Source organism: Mytilus californianus, unplaced genomic scaffold (assembly GCF_021869535.1).
Source record: "Mytilus californianus isolate M0D057914Y unplaced genomic scaffold, xbMytCali1.0.p SCAF_11, whole genome shotgun sequence".
Lineage (NCBI taxonomy): Eukaryota > Metazoa > Mollusca > Bivalvia > Mytilida > Mytilidae > Mytilus > Mytilus californianus.
The window spans coordinates 35,161,470-35,187,093 of NW_026262593.1; positions in this window are offsets into that span (position 1 = coordinate 35,161,470).

Genomic DNA, 25,624 nt, shown 5'->3' on the forward strand with positions numbered 1-25,624 from the left:
CAGAATCTCAATTTACCTCAAACTGATGTGCTTTATATCTATTTATACTTTTGAATGGTGTCTTGTATAAAAAACCATAATTATTACATAATTTAAGTTTTTTCATTGTAACTTGATACCCCATGATTTTTTTTTCTTAAAAAGTCCTTAAATCATGATGTTTTGTCATTCTGGGCACACAAAAGTCCACATGAGCTACTTCCTTGCAGTGAACATATGAAAAAATTACCCTATGCAGGTTGCAGTCTTGTAATTGACTGCTCCATAGGCTTACATGCAAAACAGCTCATCTTTGAAAATAAAAAAATAAAAAATGCTACATAGAAAAAAAATTTCATGTTCATATCATGTATGTATTAATGTGAAATTGTGATTTAATCGAAAAAAAAGTGGGTCATGCCACGAAGAATAAAAAGTTATGTAACCCTGTTGTCAAAACAATTTTTTTCTACTTTCTGTTTGCTGTTTTTACTAGGCCGCACCACTTCCAGTAAACATGATATCCTTCCACTTTCTTGGATTGATATCCCCAAAAAGATGCAAGATTTTTTTTAAATCTATATATATGTTTGAATTCAGCATAAACTTTTAATCAAACAGAAAAAATTGAGTCCAGAAAAAAATTCTGAAAAAAATGGACTATTTTATTTACCTCCATGTTTTGACATGCACCGGAAACTGGAGTTGTAATACAAGACTGGTACCTATAACTATAATGACATGTCTTAAAAAAATAAATCATTTACTTAGTTTCATTAAGTAGCCATATTTGAACATAAAAAATGCCATTAAAAGAATTGTTTTGTTGTATTAATAAATATAATCCCACTATTAAAGGAGTACCCCTTTCTGAAAAAAGGCAAAATTTGGAAATAAGTCATGCCTATCAAATGATCTGTAAATCTCATTCTACTCTATCTTTATGAATGTTTTCTTATTATTTGTATACTGTAAAGCTAGAAGAGAATTCTTATCTATTATTTTTATTTTTTTCCTTCTATTTGATTGAACCACATTCAATAGTTTACCCCTCCCCCTTTTTTCCATGAAATCTACCCAAGTGGGCCTCTTGTTTAAGTCAAATTGAAAAACTACCCAAAACTTTTTCATATTGAAGAATTTGTTGCAATTCAACTATCTAAAGACAAGAACGACCATACCTTTCTCTTTTTTGACTATACATGTCTTTATACATGCCTACTATATGATGGTTTTTAGACTGTACTTGACACCCCAATGCATATAAACTTTGCAATAAAATTCAAGAAAAAACAAAATGAATACTCAAGTTAGTGTTTTTGGTAAGAATATTGATTACTTGTCACACCTAATCACAAAAATCCTTGTCATGATGGATAGTTTTAGAAAAATTCTACTTTTTAAACAAATTTTTAACCCAAATATTGAATTTTCAATTAACCATACAGTGCCGCAGACAGGAAAAGAAGTCATAGACTCTTGTAAAGTGAACATTTTGTGAAAATCTTTTCACCAAAAGTTCATTTTATACATATTCTACCTATATGTCAACTATTGAGCCATAAAAATAATAACCCTAAAGAAAAAAGTTACTTTTGTATGTAACTGTCCCTTCAACTTTACACTGATTTTCAATGAAACTGCGCAACTAGAATTTCCATCACAAGAAGAAGATTTTATAGAGGAAAAAATCTTTCTATGTTCTTTTTAATTAAAAATCATGTATGTAATACTACCAGAATCTCAATTTACCTCAAACTGATGTGCTTTATATCTATTTATACTTTTGAATGGTGTCTTGTATAAAAAACCATAATTATTACATAATTTAAGTTTTTTCATTGTAACTTGATACCCCATGATTTTTTTTTCTTAAAAAGTCCTTAAATCATGATGTTTTGTCATTCTGGGCACACAAAAGTCCACATGAGCTACTTCCTTGCAGTGAACATATGAAAAAATTACCCTATGCAGGTTGCAGTCTTGTAATTGACTGCTCCATAGGCTTACATGCAAAACAGCTCATCTTTGAAAATAAAAAAATAAAAAATGCTACATAGAAAAAAAATTTCATGTTCATATCATGTATGTATTAATGTGAAATTGTGATTTAATCGAAAAAAAAGTGGGTCATGCCACGAAGAATAAAAAGTTATGTAACCCTGTTGTCAAAACAATTTTTTTCTACTTTCTGTTTGCTGTTTTTACTAGGCCGCACCACTTCCAGTAAACATGATATCCTTCCACTTTCTTGGATTGATATCCCCAAAAAGATGCAAGATTTTTTTTAAATCTATATATATGTTTGAATTCAGCATAAACTTTTAATCAAACAGAAAAAATTGAGTCCAGAAAAAAATTCTGAAAAAAATGGACTATTTTATTTACCTCCATGTTTTGACATGCACCGGAAACTGGAGTTGTAATACAAGACTGGTACCTATAACTATAATGACATGTCTTAAAAAAATAAATCATTTACTTAGTTTCATTAAGTAGCCATATTTGAACATAAAAAATGCCATTAAAAGAATTGTTTTGTTGTATTAATAAATATAATCCCACTATTAAAGGAGTACCCCTTTCTGAAAAAAGGCAAAATTTGGAAATAAGTCATGCCTATCAAATGATCTGTAAATCTCATTCTACTCTATCTTTATGAATGTTTTCTTATTATTTGTATACTGTAAAGCTAGAAGAGAATTCTTATCTATTATTTTTATTTTTTTCCTTCTATTTGATTGAACCACATTCAATAGTTTACCCCTCCCCCTTTTTTCCATGAAATCTACCCAAGTGGGCCTCTTGTTTAAGTCAAATTGAAAAACTACCCAAAACTTTTTCATATTGAAGAATTTGTTGCAATTCAACTATCTAAAGACAAGAACGACCATACCTTTCTCTTTTTTGACTATACATGTCTTTATACATGCCTACTATATGATGGTTTTTAGACTGTACTTGACACCCCAATGCATATAAACTTTGCAATAAAATTCAAGAAAAAACAAAATGAATACTCAAGTTAGTGTTTTTGGTAAGAATATTGATTACTTGTCACACCTAATCACAAAAATCCTTGTCATGATGGATAGTTTTAGAAAAATTCTACTTTTTAAACAAATTTTTAACCCAAATATTGAATTTTCAATTAACCATACAGTGCCGCAGACAGGAAAAGAAGTCATAGACTCTTGTAAAGTGAACATTTTGTGAAAATCTTTTCACCAAAAGTTCATTTTATACATATTCTACCTATATGTCAACTATTGAGCCATAAAAATAATAACCCTAAAGAAAAAAGTTACTTTTGTATGTAACTGTCCCTTCAACTTTACACTGATTTTCAATGAAACTGCGCAACTAGAATTTCCATCACAAGAAGAAGATTTTATAGAGGAAAAAATCTTTCTATGTTCTTTTTAATTAAAAATCATGTATGTAATACTACCAGAATCTCAATTTACCTCAAACTGATGTGCTTTATATCTATTTATACTTTTGAATGGTGTCTTGTATAAAAAATCATAATTATTACATAATTTAAGTTTTTTCATTGTAACTTGATACCCCATGATTTTTTTTTCTTAAAAAGTCCTTAAATCATGATGTTTTGTCATTCTGGGCACACAAAAGTCCACATGAGCTACTTCCTTGCAGTGAACATATGAAAAAATTACCCTATGCAGGTTGCAGTCTTGTAATTGACTGCTCCATAGGCTTACATGCAAAACAGCTCATCTTTGAAAATAAAAAAATAAAAAATGCTACATAGAAAAAAAATTTCATGTTCATATCATGTATGTATTAATGTGAAATTGTGATTTAATCGAAAAAAAAGTGGGTCATGCCACGAAGAATAAAAAGTTATGTAACCCTGTTGTCAAAACAATTTTTTTCTACTTTCTGTTTGCTGTTTTTACTAGGCCGCACCACTTCCAGTAAACATGATATCCTTCCACTTTCTTGGATTGATATCCCCAAAAAGATGCAAGATTTTTTTTAAATCTATATATATGTTTGAATTCAGCATAAACTTTTAATCAAACAGAAAAAATTGAGTCCAGAAAAAAATTCTGAAAAAAATGGACTATTTTATTTACCTCCATGTTTTGACATGCACCGGAAACTGGAGTTGTAATACAAGACTGGTACCTATAACTATAATGACATGTCTTAAAAAAATAAATCATTTACTTAGTTTCATTAAGTAGCCATATTTGAACATAAAAAATGCCATTAAAAGAATTGTTTTGTTGTATTAATAAATATAATCCCACTATTAAAGGAGTACCCCTTTCTGAAAAAAGGCAAAATTTGGAAATAAGTCATGCCTATCAAATGATCTGTAAATCTCATTCTACTCTATCTTTATGAATGTTTTCTTATTATTTGTATACTGTAAAGCTAGAAGAGAATTCTTATCTATTATTTTTATTTTTTTCCTTCTATTTGATTGAACCACATTCAATAGTTTACCCCTCCCCCTTTTTTCCATGAAATCTACCCAAGTGGGCCTCTTGTTTAAGTCAAATTGAAAAACTACCCAAAACTTTTTCATATTGAAGAATTTGTTGCAATTCAACTATCTAAAGACAAGAACGACCATACCTTTCTCTTTTTTGACTATACATGTCTTTATACATGCCTACTATATGATGGTTTTTAGACTGTACTTGACACCCCAATGCATATAAACTTTGCAATAAAATTCAAGAAAAAACAAAATGAATACTCAAGTTAGTGTTTTTGGTAAGAATATTGATTACTTGTCACACCTAATCACAAAAATCCTTGTCATGATGGATAGTTTTAGAAAAATTCTACTTTTTAAACAAATTTTTAACCCAAATATTGAATTTTCAATTAACCATACAGTGCCGCAGACAGGAAAAGAAGTCATAGACTCTTGTAAAGTGAACATTTTGTGAAAATCTTTTCACCAAAAGTTCATTTTATACATATTCTACCTATATGTCAACTATTGAGCCATAAAAATAATAACCCTAAAGAAAAAAGTTACTTTTGTATGTAACTGTCCCTTCAACTTTACACTGATTTTCAATGAAACTGCGCAACTAGAATTTCCATCACAAGAAGAAGATTTTATAGAGGAAAAAATCTTTCTATGTTCTTTTTAATTAAAAATCATGTATGTAATACTACCAGAATCTCAATTTACCTCAAACTGATGTGCTTTATATCTATTTATACTTTTGAATGGTGTCTTGTATAAAAAATCATAATTATTACATAATTTAAGTTTTTTCATTGTAACTTGATACCCCATGATTTTTTTTTCTTAAAAAGTCCTTAAATCATGATGTTTTGTCATTCTGGGCACACAAAAGTCCACATGAGCTACTTCCTTGCAGTGAACATATGAAAAAATTACCCTATGCAGGTTGCAGTCTTGTAATTGACTGCTCCATAGGCTTACATGCAAAACAGCTCATCTTTGAAAATAAAAAAATAAAAAATGCTACATAGAAAAAAAATTTCATGTTCATATCATGTATGTATTAATGTGAAATTGTGATTTAATCGAAAAAAAAGTGGGTCATGCCACGAAGAATAAAAAGTTATGTAACCCTGTTGTCAAAACAATTTTTTTCTACTTTCTGTTTGCTGTTTTTACTAGGCCGCACCACTTCCAGTAAACATGATATCCTTCCACTTTCTTGGATTGATATCCCCAAAAAGATGCAAGATTTTTTTTAAATCTATATATATGTTTGAATTCAGCATAAACTTTTAATCAAACAGAAAAAATTGAGTCCAGAAAAAAATTCTGAAAAAAATGGACTATTTTATTTACCTCCATGTTTTGACATGCACCGGAAACTGGAGTTGTAATACAAGACTGGTACCTATAACTATAATGACATGTCTTAAAAAAATAAATCATTTACTTAGTTTCATTAAGTAGCCATATTTGAACATAAAAAATGCCATTAAAAGAATTGTTTTGTTGTATTAATAAATATAATCCCACTATTAAAGGAGTACCCCTTTCTGAAAAAAGGCAAAATTTGGAAATAAGTCATGCCTATCAAATGATCTGTAAATCTCATTCTACTCTATCTTTATGAATGTTTTCTTATTATTTGTATACTGTAAAGCTAGAAGAGAATTCTTATCTATTATTTTTATTTTTTTCCTTCTATTTGATTGAACCACATTCAATAGTTTACCCCTCCCCCTTTTTTCCATGAAATCTACCCAAGTGGGCCTCTTGTTTAAGTCAAATTGAAAAACTACCCAAAACTTTTTCATATTGAAGAATTTGTTGCAATTCAACTATCTAAAGACAAGAACGACCATACCTTTCTCTTTTTTGACTATACATGTCTTTATACATGCCTACTATATGATGGTTTTTAGACTGTACTTGACACCCCAATGCATATAAACTTTGCAATAAAATTCAAGAAAAAACAAAATGAATACTCAAGTTAGTGTTTTTGGTAAGAATATTGATTACTTGTCACACCTAATCACAAAAATCCTTGTCATGATGGATAGTTTTAGAAAAATTCTACTTTTTAAACAAATTTTTAACCCAAATATTGAATTTTCAATTAACCATACAGTGCCGCAGACAGGAAAAGAAGTCATAGACTCTTGTAAAGTGAACATTTTGTGAAAATCTTTTCACCAAAAGTTCATTTTATACATATTCTACCTATATGTCAACTATTGAGCCATAAAAATAATAACCCTAAAGAAAAAAGTTACTTTTGTATGTAACTGTCCCTTCAACTTTACACTGATTTTCAATGAAACTGCGCAACTAGAATTTCCATCACAAGAAGAAGATTTTATAGAGGAAAAAATCTTTCTATGTTCTTTTTAATTAAAAATCATGTATGTAATACTACCAGAATCTCAATTTACCTCAAACTGATGTGCTTTATATCTATTTATACTTTTGAATGGTGTCTTGTATAAAAAATCATAATTATTACATAATTTAAGTTTTTTCATTGTAACTTGATACCCCATGATTTTTTTTTCTTAAAAAGTCCTTAAATCATGATGTTTTGTCATTCTGGGCACACAAAAGTCCACATGAGCTACTTCCTTGCAGTGAACATATGAAAAAATTACCCTATGCAGGTTGCAGTCTTGTAATTGACTGCTCCATAGGCTTACATGCAAAACAGCTCATCTTTGAAAATAAAAAAATAAAAAATGCTACATAGAAAAAAAATTTCATGTTCATATCATGTATGTATTAATGTGAAATTGTGATTTAATCGAAAAAAAAGTGGGTCATGCCACGAAGAATAAAAAGTTATGTAACCCTGTTGTCAAAACAATTTTTTTCTACTTTCTGTTTGCTGTTTTTACTAGGCCGCACCACTTCCAGTAAACATGATATCCTTCCACTTTCTTGGATTGATATCCCCAAAAAGATGCAAGATTTTTTTTAAATCTATATATATGTTTGAATTCAGCATAAACTTTTAATCAAACAGAAAAAATTGAGTCCAGAAAAAAATTCTGAAAAAAATGGACTATTTTATTTACCTCCATGTTTTGACATGCACCGGAAACTGGAGTTGTAATACAAGACTGGTACCTATAACTATAATGACATGTCTTAAAAAAATAAATCATTTACTTAGTTTCATTAAGTAGCCATATTTGAACATAAAAAATGCCATTAAAAGAATTGTTTTGTTGTATTAATAAATATAATCCCACTATTAAAGGAGTACCCCTTTCTGAAAAAAGGCAAAATTTGGAAATAAGTCATGCCTATCAAATGATCTGTAAATCTCATTCTACTCTATCTTTATGAATGTTTTCTTATTATTTGTATACTGTAAAGCTAGAAGAGAATTCTTATCTATTATTTTTATTTTTTTCCTTCTATTTGATTGAACCACATTCAATAGTTTACCCCTCCCCCTTTTTTCCATGAAATCTACCCAAGTGGGCCTCTTGTTTAAGTCAAATTGAAAAACTACCCAAAACTTTTTCATATTGAAGAATTTGTTGCAATTCAACTATCTAAAGACAAGAACGACCATACCTTTCTCTTTTTTGACTATACATGTCTTTATACATGCCTACTATATGATGGTTTTTAGACTGTACTTGACACCCCAATGCATATAAACTTTGCAATAAAATTCAAGAAAAAACAAAATGAATACTCAAGTTAGTGTTTTTGGTAAGAATATTGATTACTTGTCACACCTAATCACAAAAATCCTTGTCATGATGGATAGTTTTAGAAAAATTCTACTTTTTAAACAAATTTTTAACCCAAATATTGAATTTTCAATTAACCATACAGTGCCGCAGACAGGAAAAGAAGTCATAGACTCTTGTAAAGTGAACATTTTGTGAAAATCTTTTCACCAAAAGTTCATTTTATACATATTCTACCTATATGTCAACTATTGAGCCATAAAAATAATAACCCTAAAGAAAAAAGTTACTTTTGTATGTAACTGTCCCTTCAACTTTACACTGATTTTCAATGAAACTGCGCAACTAGAATTTCCATCACAAGAAGAAGATTTTATAGAGGAAAAAATCTTTCTATGTTCTTTTTAATTAAAAATCATGTATGTAATACTACCAGAATCTCAATTTACCTCAAACTGATGTGCTTTATATCTATTTATACTTTTGAATGGTGTCTTGTATAAAAAATCATAATTATTACATAATTTAAGTTTTTTCATTGTAACTTGATACCCCATGATTTTTTTTTCTTAAAAAGTCCTTAAATCATGATGTTTTGTCATTCTGGGCACACAAAAGTCCACATGAGCTACTTCCTTGCAGTGAACATATGAAAAAATTACCCTATGCAGGTTGCAGTCTTGTAATTGACTGCTCCATAGGCTTACATGCAAAACAGCTCATCTTTGAAAATAAAAAAATAAAAAATGCTACATAGAAAAAAAATTTCATGTTCATATCATGTATGTATTAATGTGAAATTGTGATTTAATCGAAAAAAAAGTGGGTCATGCCACGAAGAATAAAAAGTTATGTAACCCTGTTGTCAAAACAATTTTTTTCTACTTTCTGTTTGCTGTTTTTACTAGGCCGCACCACTTCCAGTAAACATGATATCCTTCCACTTTCTTGGATTGATATCCCCAAAAAGATGCAAGATTTTTTTTAAATCTATATATATGTTTGAATTCAGCATAAACTTTTAATCAAACAGAAAAAATTGAGTCCAGAAAAAAATTCTGAAAAAAATGGACTATTTTATTTACCTCCATGTTTTGACATGCACCGGAAACTGGAGTTGTAATACAAGACTGGTACCTATAACTATAATGACATGTCTTAAAAAAATAAATCATTTACTTAGTTTCATTAAGTAGCCATATTTGAACATAAAAAATGCCATTAAAAGAATTGTTTTGTTGTATTAATAAATATAATCCCACTATTAAAGGAGTACCCCTTTCTGAAAAAAGGCAAAATTTGGAAATAAGTCATGCCTATCAAATGATCTGTAAATCTCATTCTACTCTATCTTTATGAATGTTTTCTTATTATTTGTATACTGTAAAGCTAGAAGAGAATTCTTATCTATTATTTTTATTTTTTTCCTTCTATTTGATTGAACCACATTCAATAGTTTACCCCTCCCCCTTTTTTCCATGAAATCTACCCAAGTGGGCCTCTTGTTTAAGTCAAATTGAAAAACTACCCAAAACTTTTTCATATTGAAGAATTTGTTGCAATTCAACTATCTAAAGACAAGAACGACCATACCTTTCTCTTTTTTGACTATACATGTCTTTATACATGCCTACTATATGATGGTTTTTAGACTGTACTTGACACCCCAATGCATATAAACTTTGCAATAAAATTCAAGAAAAAACAAAATGAATACTCAAGTTAGTGTTTTTGGTAAGAATATTGATTACTTGTCACACCTAATCACAAAAATCCTTGTCATGATGGATAGTTTTAGAAAAATTCTACTTTTTAAACAAATTTTTAACCCAAATATTGAATTTTCAATTAACCATACAGTGCCGCAGACAGGAAAAGAAGTCATAGACTCTTGTAAAGTGAACATTTTGTGAAAATCTTTTCACCAAAAGTTCATTTTATACATATTCTACCTATATGTCAACTATTGAGCCATAAAAATAATAACCCTAAAGAAAAAAGTTACTTTTGTATGTAACTGTCCCTTCAACTTTACACTGATTTTCAATGAAACTGCGCAACTAGAATTTCCATCACAAGAAGAAGATTTTATAGAGGAAAAAATCTTTCTATGTTCTTTTTAATTAAAAATCATGTATGTAATACTACCAGAATCTCAATTTACCTCAAACTGATGTGCTTTATATCTATTTATACTTTTGAATGGTGTCTTGTATAAAAAATCATAATTATTACATAATTTAAGTTTTTTCATTGTAACTTGATACCCCATGATTTTTTTTTCTTAAAAAGTCCTTAAATCATGATGTTTTGTCATTCTGGGCACACAAAAGTCCACATGAGCTACTTCCTTGCAGTGAACATATGAAAAAATTACCCTATGCAGGTTGCAGTCTTGTAATTGACTGCTCCATAGGCTTACATGCAAAACAGCTCATCTTTGAAAATAAAAAAATAAAAAATGCTACATAGAAAAAAAATTTCATGTTCATATCATGTATGTATTAATGTGAAATTGTGATTTAATCGAAAAAAAAGTGGGTCATGCCACGAAGAATAAAAAGTTATGTAACCCTGTTGTCAAAACAATTTTTTTCTACTTTCTGTTTGCTGTTTTTACTAGGCCGCACCACTTCCAGTAAACATGATATCCTTCCACTTTCTTGGATTGATATCCCCAAAAAGATGCAAGATTTTTTTTAAATCTATATATATGTTTGAATTCAGCATAAACTTTTAATCAAACAGAAAAAATTGAGTCCAGAAAAAAATTCTGAAAAAAATGGACTATTTTATTTACCTCCATGTTTTGACATGCACCGGAAACTGGAGTTGTAATACAAGACTGGTACCTATAACTATAATGACATGTCTTAAAAAAATAAATCATTTACTTAGTTTCATTAAGTAGCCATATTTGAACATAAAAAATGCCATTAAAAGAATTGTTTTGTTGTATTAATAAATATAATCCCACTATTAAAGGAGTACCCCTTTCTGAAAAAAGGCAAAATTTGGAAATAAGTCATGCCTATCAAATGATCTGTAAATCTCATTCTACTCTATCTTTATGAATGTTTTCTTATTATTTGTATACTGTAAAGCTAGAAGAGAATTCTTATCTATTATTTTTATTTTTTTCCTTCTATTTGATTGAACCACATTCAATAGTTTACCCCTCCCCCTTTTTTCCATGAAATCTACCCAAGTGGGCCTCTTGTTTAAGTCAAATTGAAAAACTACCCAAAACTTTTTCATATTGAAGAATTTGTTGCAATTCAACTATCTAAAGACAAGAACGACCATACCTTTCTCTTTTTTGACTATACATGTCTTTATACATGCCTACTATATGATGGTTTTTAGACTGTACTTGACACCCCAATGCATATAAACTTTGCAATAAAATTCAAGAAAAAACAAAATGAATACTCAAGTTAGTGTTTTTGGTAAGAATATTGATTACTTGTCACACCTAATCACAAAAATCCTTGTCATGATGGATAGTTTTAGAAAAATTCTACTTTTTAAACAAATTTTTAACCCAAATATTGAATTTTCAATTAACCATACAGTGCCGCAGACAGGAAAAGAAGTCATAGACTCTTGTAAAGTGAACATTTTGTGAAAATCTTTTCACCAAAAGTTCATTTTATACATATTCTACCTATATGTCAACTATTGAGCCATAAAAATAATAACCCTAAAGAAAAAAGTTACTTTTGTATGTAACTGTCCCTTCAACTTTACACTGATTTTCAATGAAACTGCGCAACTAGAATTTCCATCACAAGAAGAAGATTTTATAGAGGAAAAAATCTTTCTATGTTCTTTTTAATTAAAAATCATGTATGTAATACTACCAGAATCTCAATTTACCTCAAACTGATGTGCTTTATATCTATTTATACTTTTGAATGGTGTCTTGTATAAAAAATCATAATTATTACATAATTTAAGTTTTTTCATTGTAACTTGATACCCCATGATTTTTTTTTCTTAAAAAGTCCTTAAATCATGATGTTTTGTCATTCTGGGCACACAAAAGTCCACATGAGCTACTTCCTTGCAGTGAACATATGAAAAAATTACCCTATGCAGGTTGCAGTCTTGTAATTGACTGCTCCATAGGCTTACATGCAAAACAGCTCATCTTTGAAAATAAAAAAATAAAAAATGCTACATAGAAAAAAAATTTCATGTTCATATCATGTATGTATTAATGTGAAATTGTGATTTAATCGAAAAAAAAGTGGGTCATGCCACGAAGAATAAAAAGTTATGTAACCCTGTTGTCAAAACAATTTTTTTCTACTTTCTGTTTGCTGTTTTTACTAGGCCGCACCACTTCCAGTAAACATGATATCCTTCCACTTTCTTGGATTGATATCCCCAAAAAGATGCAAGATTTTTTTTAAATCTATATATATGTTTGAATTCAGCATAAACTTTTAATCAAACAGAAAAAATTGAGTCCAGAAAAAAATTCTGAAAAAAATGGACTATTTTATTTACCTCCATGTTTTGACATGCACCGGAAACTGGAGTTGTAATACAAGACTGGTACCTATAACTATAATGACATGTCTTAAAAAAATAAATCATTTACTTAGTTTCATTAAGTAGCCATATTTGAACATAAAAAATGCCATTAAAAGAATTGTTTTGTTGTATTAATAAATATAATCCCACTATTAAAGGAGTACCCCTTTCTGAAAAAAGGCAAAATTTGGAAATAAGTCATGCCTATCAAATGATCTGTAAATCTCATTCTACTCTATCTTTATGAATGTTTTCTTATTATTTGTATACTGTAAAGCTAGAAGAGAATTCTTATCTATTATTTTTATTTTTTTCCTTCTATTTGATTGAACCACATTCAATAGTTTACCCCTCCCCCTTTTTTCCATGAAATCTACCCAAGTGGGCCTCTTGTTTAAGTCAAATTGAAAAACTACCCAAAACTTTTTCATATTGAAGAATTTGTTGCAATTCAACTATCTAAAGACAAGAACGACCATACCTTTCTCTTTTTTGACTATACATGTCTTTATACATGCCTACTATATGATGGTTTTTAGACTGTACTTGACACCCCAATGCATATAAACTTTGCAATAAAATTCAAGAAAAAACAAAATGAATACTCAAGTTAGTGTTTTTGGTAAGAATATTGATTACTTGTCACACCTAATCACAAAAATCCTTGTCATGATGGATAGTTTTAGAAAAATTCTACTTTTTAAACAAATTTTTAACCCAAATATTGAATTTTCAATTAACCATACAGTGCCGCAGACAGGAAAAGAAGTCATAGACTCTTGTAAAGTGAACATTTTGTGAAAATCTTTTCACCAAAAGTTCATTTTATACATATTCTACCTATATGTCAACTATTGAGCCATAAAAATAATAACCCTAAAGAAAAAAGTTACTTTTGTATGTAACTGTCCCTTCAACTTTACACTGATTTTCAATGAAACTGCGCAACTAGAATTTCCATCACAAGAAGAAGATTTTATAGAGGAAAAAATCTTTCTATGTTCTTTTTAATTAAAAATCATGTATGTAATACTACCAGAATCTCAATTTACCTCAAACTGATGTGCTTTATATCTATTTATACTTTTGAATGGTGTCTTGTATAAAAAATCATAATTATTACATAATTTAAGTTTTTTCATTGTAACTTGATACCCCATGATTTTTTTTTCTTAAAAAGTCCTTAAATCATGATGTTTTGTCATTCTGGGCACACAAAAGTCCACATGAGCTACTTCCTTGCAGTGAACATATGAAAAAATTACCCTATGCAGGTTGCAGTCTTGTAATTGACTGCTCCATAGGCTTACATGCAAAACAGCTCATCTTTGAAAATAAAAAAATAAAAAATGCTACATAGAAAAAAAATTTCATGTTCATATCATGTATGTATTAATGTGAAATTGTGATTTAATCGAAAAAAAAGTGGGTCATGCCACGAAGAATAAAAAGTTATGTAACCCTGTTGTCAAAACAATTTTTTTCTACTTTCTGTTTGCTGTTTTTACTAGGCCGCACCACTTCCAGTAAACATGATATCCTTCCACTTTCTTGGATTGATATCCCCAAAAAGATGCAAGATTTTTTTTAAATCTATATATATGTTTGAATTCAGCATAAACTTTTAATCAAACAGAAAAAATTGAGTCCAGAAAAAAATTCTGAAAAAAATGGACTATTTTATTTACCTCCATGTTTTGACATGCACCGGAAACTGGAGTTGTAATACAAGACTGGTACCTATAACTATAATGACATGTCTTAAAAAAATAAATCATTTACTTAGTTTCATTAAGTAGCCATATTTGAACATAAAAAATGCCATTAAAAGAATTGTTTTGTTGTATTAATAAATATAATCCCACTATTAAAGGAGTACCCCTTTCTGAAAAAAGGCAAAATTTGGAAATAAGTCATGCCTATCAAATGATCTGTAAATCTCATTCTACTCTATCTTTATGAATGTTTTCTTATTATTTGTATACTGTAAAGCTAGAAGAGAATTCTTATCTATTATTTTTATTTTTTTCCTTCTATTTGATTGAACCACATTCAATAGTTTACCCCTCCCCCTTTTTTCCATGAAATCTACCCAAGTGGGCCTCTTGTTTAAGTCAAATTGAAAAACTACCCAAAACTTTTTCATATTGAAGAATTTGTTGCAATTCAACTATCTAAAGACAAGAACGACCATACCTTTCTCTTTTTTGACTATACATGTCTTTATACATGCCTACTATATGATGGTTTTTAGACTGTACTTGACACCCCAATGCATATAAACTTTGCAATAAAATTCAAGAAAAAACAAAATGAATACTCAAGTTAGTGTTTTTGGTAAGAATATTGATTACTTGTCACACCTAATCACAAAAATCCTTGTCATGATGGATAGTTTTAGAAAAATTCTACTTTTTAAACAAATTTTTAACCCAAATATTGAATTTTCAATTAACCATACAGTGCCGCAGACAGGAAAAGAAGTCATAGACTCTTGTAAAGTGAACATTTTGTGAAAATCTTTTCACCAAAAGTTCATTTTATACATATTCTACCTATATGTCAACTATTGAGCCATAAAAATAATAACCCTAAAGAAAAAAGTTACTTTTGTATGTAACTGTCCCTTCAACTTTACACTGATTTTCAATGAAACTGCGCAACTAGAATTTCCATCACAAGAAGAAGATTTTATAGAGGAAAAAATCTTTCTATGTTCTTTTTAATTAAAAATCATGTATGTAATACTACCAGAATCTCAATTTACCTCAAACTGATGTGCTTTATATCTATTTATACTTTTGAATGGTGTCTTGTATAAAAAATCATAATTATTACATAATTTAAGTTTTTTCATTGTAACTTGATACCCCATGATTTTTTTTTCTTAAAAAGTCCTTAAATCATGATGTTTTGTCATTCTGGGCACACAAAAGTCCACATGAGCTACTTCCTTGCAGTGAACATATGAAAAAATTACCCTATAACTATAATGACATGTCTTAAAAAAATAAATCATTTACTTAGTTTCATTAAGTAGCCATATTTGAACATAAAAAATGCCATTAAAAGAATTGTTTTGTTGTATTAATAAATATAATCCCACTATTAAAGGAGTACCCCTTTCTGAAAAAAGGCAAAATTTGGAAATAAGTCATGCCTATCAAATGATCTGTAAATCTCATTCTACTCTATCTTTATGAATGTTTTCTTATTATTTGTATACTGTAAAGCTAGAAGAGAATTCTTATCTATTATTTTTATTTTTTTCCTTCTATTTGATTGAACCACATTCAATAGTTTACCCCTCCCCCTTTTTTCCATGAAATCTACCCAAGTGGGCCTCTTGTTTAAGTCAAATTGAAAAACTACCCAAAACTTTTTCATATTGAAGAATTTGTTGCAATTCAACTATCTAAAGACAAGAACGACCATACCTTTCTCTTTTTTGACTATACATGTCTTTATACATGCCTACTATATGATGGTTTTTAGACTGTACTTGACACCCCAATGCATATAAACTTTGCAATAAAATTCAAGAAAAAACAAAATGAATACTCAAGTTAGTGTTTTTGGTAAGAATATTGATTACTTGTCACACCTAATCACAAAAATCCTTGTCATGATGGATAGTTTTAGAAAAATTCTACTTTTTAAACAAATTTTTAACCCAAATATTGAATTTTCAATTAACCATACAGTGCCGCAGACAGGAAAAGAAGTCATAGACTCTTGTAAAGTGAACATTTTGTGAAAATCTTTTCACCAAAAGTTCATTTTATACATATTCTACCTATATGTCAACTATTGAGCCATAAAAATAATAACCCTAAAGAAAAAAGTTACTTTTGTATGTAACTGTCCCTTCAACTTTACACTGATTTTCAATGAAACTGCGCAACTAGAATTTCCATCACAAGAAGAAGATTTTATAGAGGAAAAAATCTTTCTATGTTCTTTTTAATTAAAAATCATGTATGTAATACTACCAGAATCTCAATTTACCTCAAACTGATGTGCTTTATATCTATTTATACTTTTGAATGGTGTCTTGTATAAAAAATCATAATTATTACATAATTTAAGTTTTTTCATTGTAACTTGATACCCCATGATTTTTTTTTCTTAAAAAGTCCTTAAATCATGATGTTTTGTCATTCTGGGCACACAAAAGTCCACATGAGCTACTTCCTTGCAGTGAACATATGAAAAAATTACCCTATGCAGGTTGCAGTCTTGTAATTGACTGCTCCATAGGCTTACATGCAAAACAGCTCATCTTTGAAAATAAAAAAATAAAAAATGCTACATAGAAAAAAAATTTCATGTTCATATCATGTATGTATTAATGTGAAATTGTGATTTAATCGAAAAAAAAGTGGGTCATGCCACGAAGAATAAAAAGTTATGTAACCCTGTTGTCAAAACAATTTTTTTCTACTTTCTGTTTGCTGTTTTTACTAGGCCGCACCACTTCCAGTAAACATGATATCCTTCCACTTTCTTGGATTGATATCCCCAAAAAGATGCAAGATTTTTTTTAAATCTATATATATGTTTGAATTCAGCATAAACTTTTAATCAAACAGAAAAAATTGAGTCCAGAAAAAAATTCTGAAAAAAATGGACTATTTTATTTACCTCCATGTTTTGACATGCACCGGAAACTGGAGTTGTAATACAAGACTGGTACCTATAACTATAATGACATGTCTTAAAAAAATAAATCATTTACTTAGTTTCATTAAGTAGCCATATTTGAACATAAAAAATGCCATTAAAAGAATTGTTTTGTTGTATTAATAAATATAATCCCACTATTAAAGGAGTACCCCTTTCTGAAAAAAGGCAAAATTTGGAAATAAGTCATGCCTATCAAATGATCTGTAAATCTCATTCTACTCTATCTTTATGAATGTTTTCTTATTATTTGTATACTGTAAAGCTAGAAGAGAATTCTTATCTATTATTTTTATTTTTTTCCTTCTATTTGATTGAACCACATTCAATAGTTTACCCCTCCCCCTTTTTTCCATGAAATCTACCCAAGTGGGCCTCTTGTTTAAGTCAAATTGAAAAACTACCCAAAACTTTTTCATATTGAAGAATTTGTTGCAATTCAACTATCTAAAGACAAGAACGACCATACCTTTCTCTTTTTTGACTATACATGTCTTTATACATGCCTACTATATGATGGTTTTTAGACTGTACTTGACACCCCAATGCATATAAACTTTGCAATAAAATTCAAGAAAAAACAAAATGAATACTCAAGTTAGTGTTTTTGGTAAGAATATTGATTACTTGTCACACCTAATCACAAAAATCCTTGTCATGATGGATAGTTTTAGAAAAATTCTACTTTTTAAACAAATTTTTAACCCAAATATTGAATTTTCAATTAACCATACAGTGCCGCAGACAGGAAAAGAAGTCATAGACTCTTGTAAAGTGAACATTTTGTGAAAATCTTTTCACCAAAAGTTCATTTTATACATATTCTACCTATATGTCAACTATTGAGCCATAAAAATAATAACCCTAAAGAAAAAAGTTACTTTTGTATGTAACTGTCCCTTCAACTTTACACTGATTTTCAATGAAACTGCGCAACTAGAATTTCCATCACAAGAAGAAGATTTTATAGAGGAAAAAATCTTTCTATGTTCTTTTTAATTAAAAATCATGTATGTAATACTACCAGAATCTCAATTTACCTCAAACTGATGTGCTTTATATCTATTTATACTTTTGAATGGTGTCTTGTATAAAAAATCATAATTATTACATAATTTAAGTTTTTTCATTGTAACTTGATACCCCATGATTTTTTTTTCTTAAAAAGTCCTTAAATCATGATGTTTTGTCATTCTGGGCACACAAAAGTCCACATGAGCTACTTCCTTGCAGTGAACATATGAAAAAATTACCCTATAACTATAATGACATGTCTTAAAAAAATAAATCATTTACTTAGTTTCATTAAGTAGCCATATTTGAACATAAAAAATGCCATTAAAAGAATTGTTTTGTTGTATTAATAAATATAATCCCACTATTAAAGGAGTACCCCTTTCTGAAAAAAGGCAAAATTTGGAAATAAGTCATGCCTATCAAATGATCTGTAAATCTCATTCTACTCTATCTTTATGAATGTTTTCTTATTATTTGTATACTGTAAAGCTAGAAGAGAATTCTTATCTATTATTTTTATTTTTTTCCTTCTATTTGATTGAACCACATTCAATAGTTTACCCCTCCCCCTTTTTTCCATGAAATCTACCCAAGTGGGCCTCTTGTTTAAGTCAAATTGAAAAACTACCCAAAACTTTTTCATATTGAAGAATTTGTTGCAATTCAACTATCTAAAGACAAGAACGACCATACCTTTCTCTTTTTTGACTATACATGTCTTTATACATGCCTACTATATGATGGTTTTTAGACTGTACTTGACACCCCAATGCATATAAACTTTGCAATAAAATTCAAGAAAAAACAAAATGAATACTCAAGTTAGTGTTTTTGGTAAGAATATTGATTACTTGTCACACCTAATCACAAAAATCCTTGTCATGATGGATAGTTTTAGAAAAATTCTACTTTTTAAACAAATTTTTAACCCAAATATTGAATTTTCAATTAACCATACAGTGCCGCAGACAGGAAAAGAAGTCATAGACTCTTGTAAAGTGAACATTTTGTGAAAATCTTTTCACCAAAAGTTCATTTTATACATATTCTACCTATATGTCAACTATTGAGCCATAAAAATAATAACCCTAAAGAAAAAAGTTACTTTTGTATGTAACTGTCCCTTCAACTTTACACTGATTTTCAATGAAACTGCGCAACTAGAATTTCCATCACAAGAAGAAGATTTTATAGAGGAAAAAATCTTTCTATGTTCTTTTTAATTAAAAATCATGTATGTAATACTACCAGAATCTCAATTTACCTCAAACTGATGTGCTTTATATCTATTTATACTTTTGAATGGTGTCTTGTATAAAAAATCATAATTATTACATAATTTAAGTTTTTTCATTGTAACTTGATACCCCATGATTTTTTTTTCTTAAAAAGTCCTTAAATCATGATGTTTTGTCATTCTGGGCACACAAAAGTCCACATGAGCTACTTCCTTGCAGTGAACATATGAAAAAATTACCCTATGCAGGTTGCAGTCTTGTAATTGACTGCTCCATAGGCTTACATGCAAAACAGCTCATCTTTGAAAATAAAAAAATAAAAAATGCTACATAGAAAAAAAATTTCATGTTCATATCATGTATGTATTAATGTGAAATTGTGATTTAATCGAAAAAAAAGTGGGTCATGCCACGAAGAATAAAAAGTTATGTAACCCTGTTGTCAAAACAATTTTTTTCTACTTTCTGTTTGCTGTTTTTACTAGGCCGCACCACTTCCAGTAAACATGATATCCTTCCACTTTCTTGGATTGATATCCCCAAAAAGATGCAAGATTTTTTTTAAATCTATATATATGTTTGAATTCAGCATAAACTTTTAATCAAACAGAAAAAATTGAGTCCAGAAAAAAATTCTGAAAAAAATGGACTATTTTATTTACCTCCATGTTTTGACATGCACCGGAAACTGGAGTTGTAATACAAGACTGGTACCTAAAGGGAAACGAGTTTATCAGTATTTCCGAGGAACATGTTGATTTTTGCACGCCAACTTGTACATAAATAATTAAATATCGGATCACAACAGGTTTTGAATGTTTGATGATCGATATCCACGCTTTAATCCAATAGTATAATAATTTGTAACTTAATAGGAAACCGAGTTTAGAATCAAATTAGAATTATTAGGGTTTTAATATAATAATTTTAATTAGTTTTTATTATACATTTTTATATATGCGTATCTATTGAAAAAATTTCTTTCTTAATCTTTGAACATTTTTCTAAACATGCAAATTCTGTTAAGAAAAATAGAAGTATTTGATTTTATAAGACAAAATAAAGAAAAAAAAACAGAGAAAAGAAAAAAAAAAAAGAAATCTGCCCACCTAAAATACTGAATTTTGCCATGTCTGGTTGAATGACTATATATATTTTGATTCTCATACAGACAATGCATTACATCGGTACAGAGAAAAATTATAAACTCATATTAACTCAATTTAACTATTAACGACTTAGTGAAATGTTTGCTTCTTGTTTTTCATCTTTGAACTTCAAGATGGCGAAATGCATCTAAGTTTAAAATAGAGAACGATTTAAAACAAAATTGATTTCACTTCTTCAATACATGTGGGTATACATAACTTTAGCCACTAATAATAAATAAAAAGTATTATGTAATCAAATTTGGTTAAATATCTATTTCAAATTTATGATCTTTTATATGTAAAGGTAGTAAGATAAACATAAATAAACAGAATTAACACCTTTATGTTATTGCTTCGAAAACGATGATGTCCTACTGATTTTATGGCCATCATACTCATACTTATATTCCTTAGTATTAAGAAGACACACTTAACCAATTAATTGTATGGTGTGTTATAACTTTGGATATCAAAATAAAGGTAAATACAGAAAAGCGCTTTGGACGCATCAAAATCATTAAAGAAGTGATATTGTCAATGTTAGACACGAATCCCAAAGTTTTTCATTTGGAAAAGTTTTCTTTCTAATTTCATTTTACATTTTAGCAGATATAATAAGTACAAGTTGATCCGAAAGACTGTGTCATGACTAAACAATTGCAGAGATTGTTTAAACACTCATTTTTTTTAGTTAGGCTAAATTCCTTTATAGAAGTTAAGCGGAACTTAACCTTTTTTCGCTTATATTTCAATATCTCAACATCTCGGGTAACTTTTCCCGTTTGTGCATCCAGATAGTACCACCGTGTCCTATAACTATTTTCTTGACTTAAAACACTCAGTATGTCCACATTCTATGACAACCACTAGCTCGTAGTCTTTATTCAATACCGTTTCAATTCAACTCTTTTTCTAACCTTCAGCGCACCCATCGCACATTCTTTGAAAGATCATGTTAAGCGTTAAGTGATGCTATTGATTTATTCAGTCGGTTGTCCATTGAATTAATACAAGCTTCCCATGAAGGGTTGAGACATAAAAAAGAATGAACAATTTTAGTGTGAATGCGCCCTGAAATACAAATGAGAAATTTTTTACATTCTACTGCAAAGTTTTCGGCATCTTAAGGTGCAAACGATTAATTTTATATCATGCGCGGATATGATTGACGGTTTTGCTTGGCGTCGAGTGACAAATAGTTCATGCATATTCGGAACGAGAACAAATCAGCAATAATTCAATAAGCATGATAAGAGGAACGACTAGGAAGAATACGATGAAGAACAGAAATTTCGAATGCAACTCGAAAATGAATTTTTTGCCATCAAACCCCTGAAAGAGTTGTTGCAAGGGTATATATATATATATATATATATATATATATGTTAACGTAAAGGAGATGTGGCATCGGACGTGGCTGCGTGTTTATACATTCAGCACAATGAAGCGAATATAAATAAGAAGATGTGGTATGAGTTCCAATGAGACAACTCTATAACCAAGTTAAAATTTGTAAAATAAAAAAATATAGGTCAAAGTACGGCCTTCAACATGGAGCCTTGGCTTACACCGAACAGCAAGCTATAAAGAATACCCATTTACTGCCAGATGGAAGAAGTCCATATATGTTATACTCCATTGCTTGGGATAATTTTTATACTGGATATGATAAATTAACTAGCCACACACTGGCACAAAAGTCTTGTCCATGCAAAATCATGATTTGTAGAATATTTGTCATACAATAATGGAATTTTCCAATGTACTTTAAAGCAAAAGCTTTAAACATTAGCTTGGTTAAAAAAAGGGACATGTCGGTGAAAAGAGAACCATAATTATTTCTAATGGGATTGCATATGGTCTCAGTTGAAAATAAAACGTCAATCAACAATCACTTTTTTCATTGTGGCGTCAGATATTTTCTGATATTTTCTGATATGACGTCAAAATTTTACGAGAACCTTTGTGATGTCCAGTAATGGCAGACAAATATCGATAAGGTGTATTGTCAGTTTAGGAGTTTAGGAGTTATGGTCCTTAAATGACGATTTTTACCATGTTATATGTTTTTGCCTATTATGTTGAATAGCTATATTGGACTATATTCGGGTATAACTTCAACACGTTATAATAAGTAGATAGATAGAAACTTTAGATACCAATTATGATCACAAAGATAAGATTTACACAGAAGTTATTAATGCTGAAATGGTCGGTCGACTCTCTTATAGCAGTTATCGCCTTAAATGTTAGCATTTTAATTTGCATTTTTGCATTTTATCTTGAAAACTGTAGTTATCTAGAGATAGATAGAAACTTTAAAAAGAAAAAAATGATCAGTAGGTCAAGATCTACAAATATGTCTTGTCAGTTAACTTTTTATAGTGTTCTTGCCCTTCAATGGCGACTTTGCAGGTGAGCGACGCAGGCTCTATAGAGTTTCTAGTTGGTTTTATCAACTCTTCAACGTTTGGTTTAGGTTTTGGATCAAATATTTGAGCCCCGAGCATCGGGGAAGACATTAATTGATGCAGTAAAATTGATACCGTTAATGGTAATACTAGTATCTGACCACTCCCACAAATGCATTAAAAATATCATTCAAACTCCAGTTTACAAAAAAGCAACAACAACAAAAACTCCAGTCCAGTTCACAAGACACGTGAATCTTAAACAACCTTAATTAGCTGCGGTCGTAAATAGAAATTCGAGAAGTAATTTGTTACCGCTAATACCAGGCTAAGTCCAAGGTACGTTTTTTCAGCAAATATCAGCGGAGTGGAACCAAACGTAAACTCTTCTACTTCTTCTTCTACCATATAGTGACCGCTTTCAACAAATTGAAGATTATGTCACAGGAGGATAACTTACAAGAAGACATAGACTAGCTAATATATATACAAATTAGAAATAGCGGAAAAGGAAATTTACTAGTGTACAGTTAGTTTGTTTTGAAATTGAAGATTTGAAAGAGTCTACTGATGTGCAATTTATGATGTAATCTGGTATAGTGAAAGGTGTTTTTTTCCAGTCGGATACTGTTCTCGGGAAAAAAAATATTCTTTTCTGTAACTGTGTTTTGTAGGATGGAATTAGGAAACTGTTCGAATTTGAATGTCTTGTTTCAATCGTCTCTTTTGTAGAACTAATTTATCATCTTTAGGTATTGGAACCTTTTCGTGTTCTATTCTACATAGCATTACCAATCGTGCATCTTTTCTTCTATCACAGAGGCTGTGCCATTCAAGGTGTTATAATATCTTACCAAAGCTTGGGGTGTATTTGTATTTGTTGGTTACAAAACGGACAGCCCTTCTTTGAACTGTTTCAATGCTATATATGTCTTGCTGTAAGTACTAAGGGTCCCAAATAGAGCAAACATACTCTAAGTGATGGTCTTACATGGGACTTGTATGCCTGCTCTTTAATGGATGTAGAGCTTATATTCAGTTTCTTCCTTAGAAAGCCTAGAGTGCTATTAGTTTTCTTGCACATGTTGTCAATGTGCACATCCCATTATAGGTTTGAGCTGATGGTTACCCAAAGATATTTTGTTGTTGTTGCATGTTCTAAAGAGTGATTGTGTAAATTAAATGTGTAGTTAAATGTGATTGTTTATTTTATTTTTGGTGACTGAAATAACATTACACTTATCTTGGTGGAATGCCATTTCCCACGTAGTTTCCCATGATGCCAATTTGTCAAGATCTTTTTGTAATGTACATGCTTCAGAATTTGATGTAATTGCCATATAAACTATGGTGTCATCTGCAAATAAACGCACTGTAGACGTAAGACCAGTTGTAATATCGTTTATCTAGTACAGGAAAAGACTTGGTGCAAGAACTGATCCCTGTGGAACCCCTGACTCGACTGTTACATACCCAGATTTTCCCCTCTAGGACTTCTGCCTGCTTGCGATTGCTTAAGAAATTTTGTATCCAGAAATTTAATTCCCCCTGTATCCCATAACGGTGAAGTTTGTTAATGAGATATGAATGTGAAACTTAGTCAAATGCTTTTGAGAAATTCATGACCAAAATATCTGTTTGTTTACCAATTTCCATCTTGTGTGAAACATCGTCTATAAATTCAAGTAGTTGTGTTTCACAGGATCGACCTCCGCGAAATCCATGCTGTAGGGGATATAAAATGTTGTAATTATCTGCATGTTTCATGTAACCATCAAGTGTTCTAGAAGTTTGCAACAAAAAATGTGAGGGATATAAGTTTTGTAAGAGTTTTTGTATACCTTCTGTTTTATGAATAATTTTGATATTGGTGGGAAAAGAGTATTCGGAGGGATGTTGCCCTGTTTGACAAATTCTGTATGGGAGATATTGGTTGCCGGTGTGAATACGGACTGAAATTGTGTGTTAAGTGCACCAGCTTTTTGTAGTGAATCAGTTAGGAGTTTGCCATCTTGTTTAATTTCAGTAATACCACTATAATCAGTTTTATCTTGTTTAATATAAGTTCAAAATTTTTTTTAAAAGTACCAAAATTTGTTTCACCTTGTAGTGTTAATATGATGCTTTCAATGTATTTTCAATCCGATTTCCTTATTAGTTTCTGTACTTGTTGTTTCACCTTTTTAGTAAATGTTGGATTTCCGATATTTCCGGATTTTTTTATTTTTTATAAAGTCTATCTCTTTTTCTTACGGAGCCTTATTGTTTCCATTTTGATCGAGGGGTAACCATCCTTCGATTTTGCTGTTTTATGTGGGATGTGATCTTTAACAAGTTTTAGTACGATTGTTTTAAAACGATTCCACATTTCATTTATACATAAATTATGGTGGTAGAGATATGTATATGTCGTTTATCTCTTGTTTTATTGTGCTTTCTT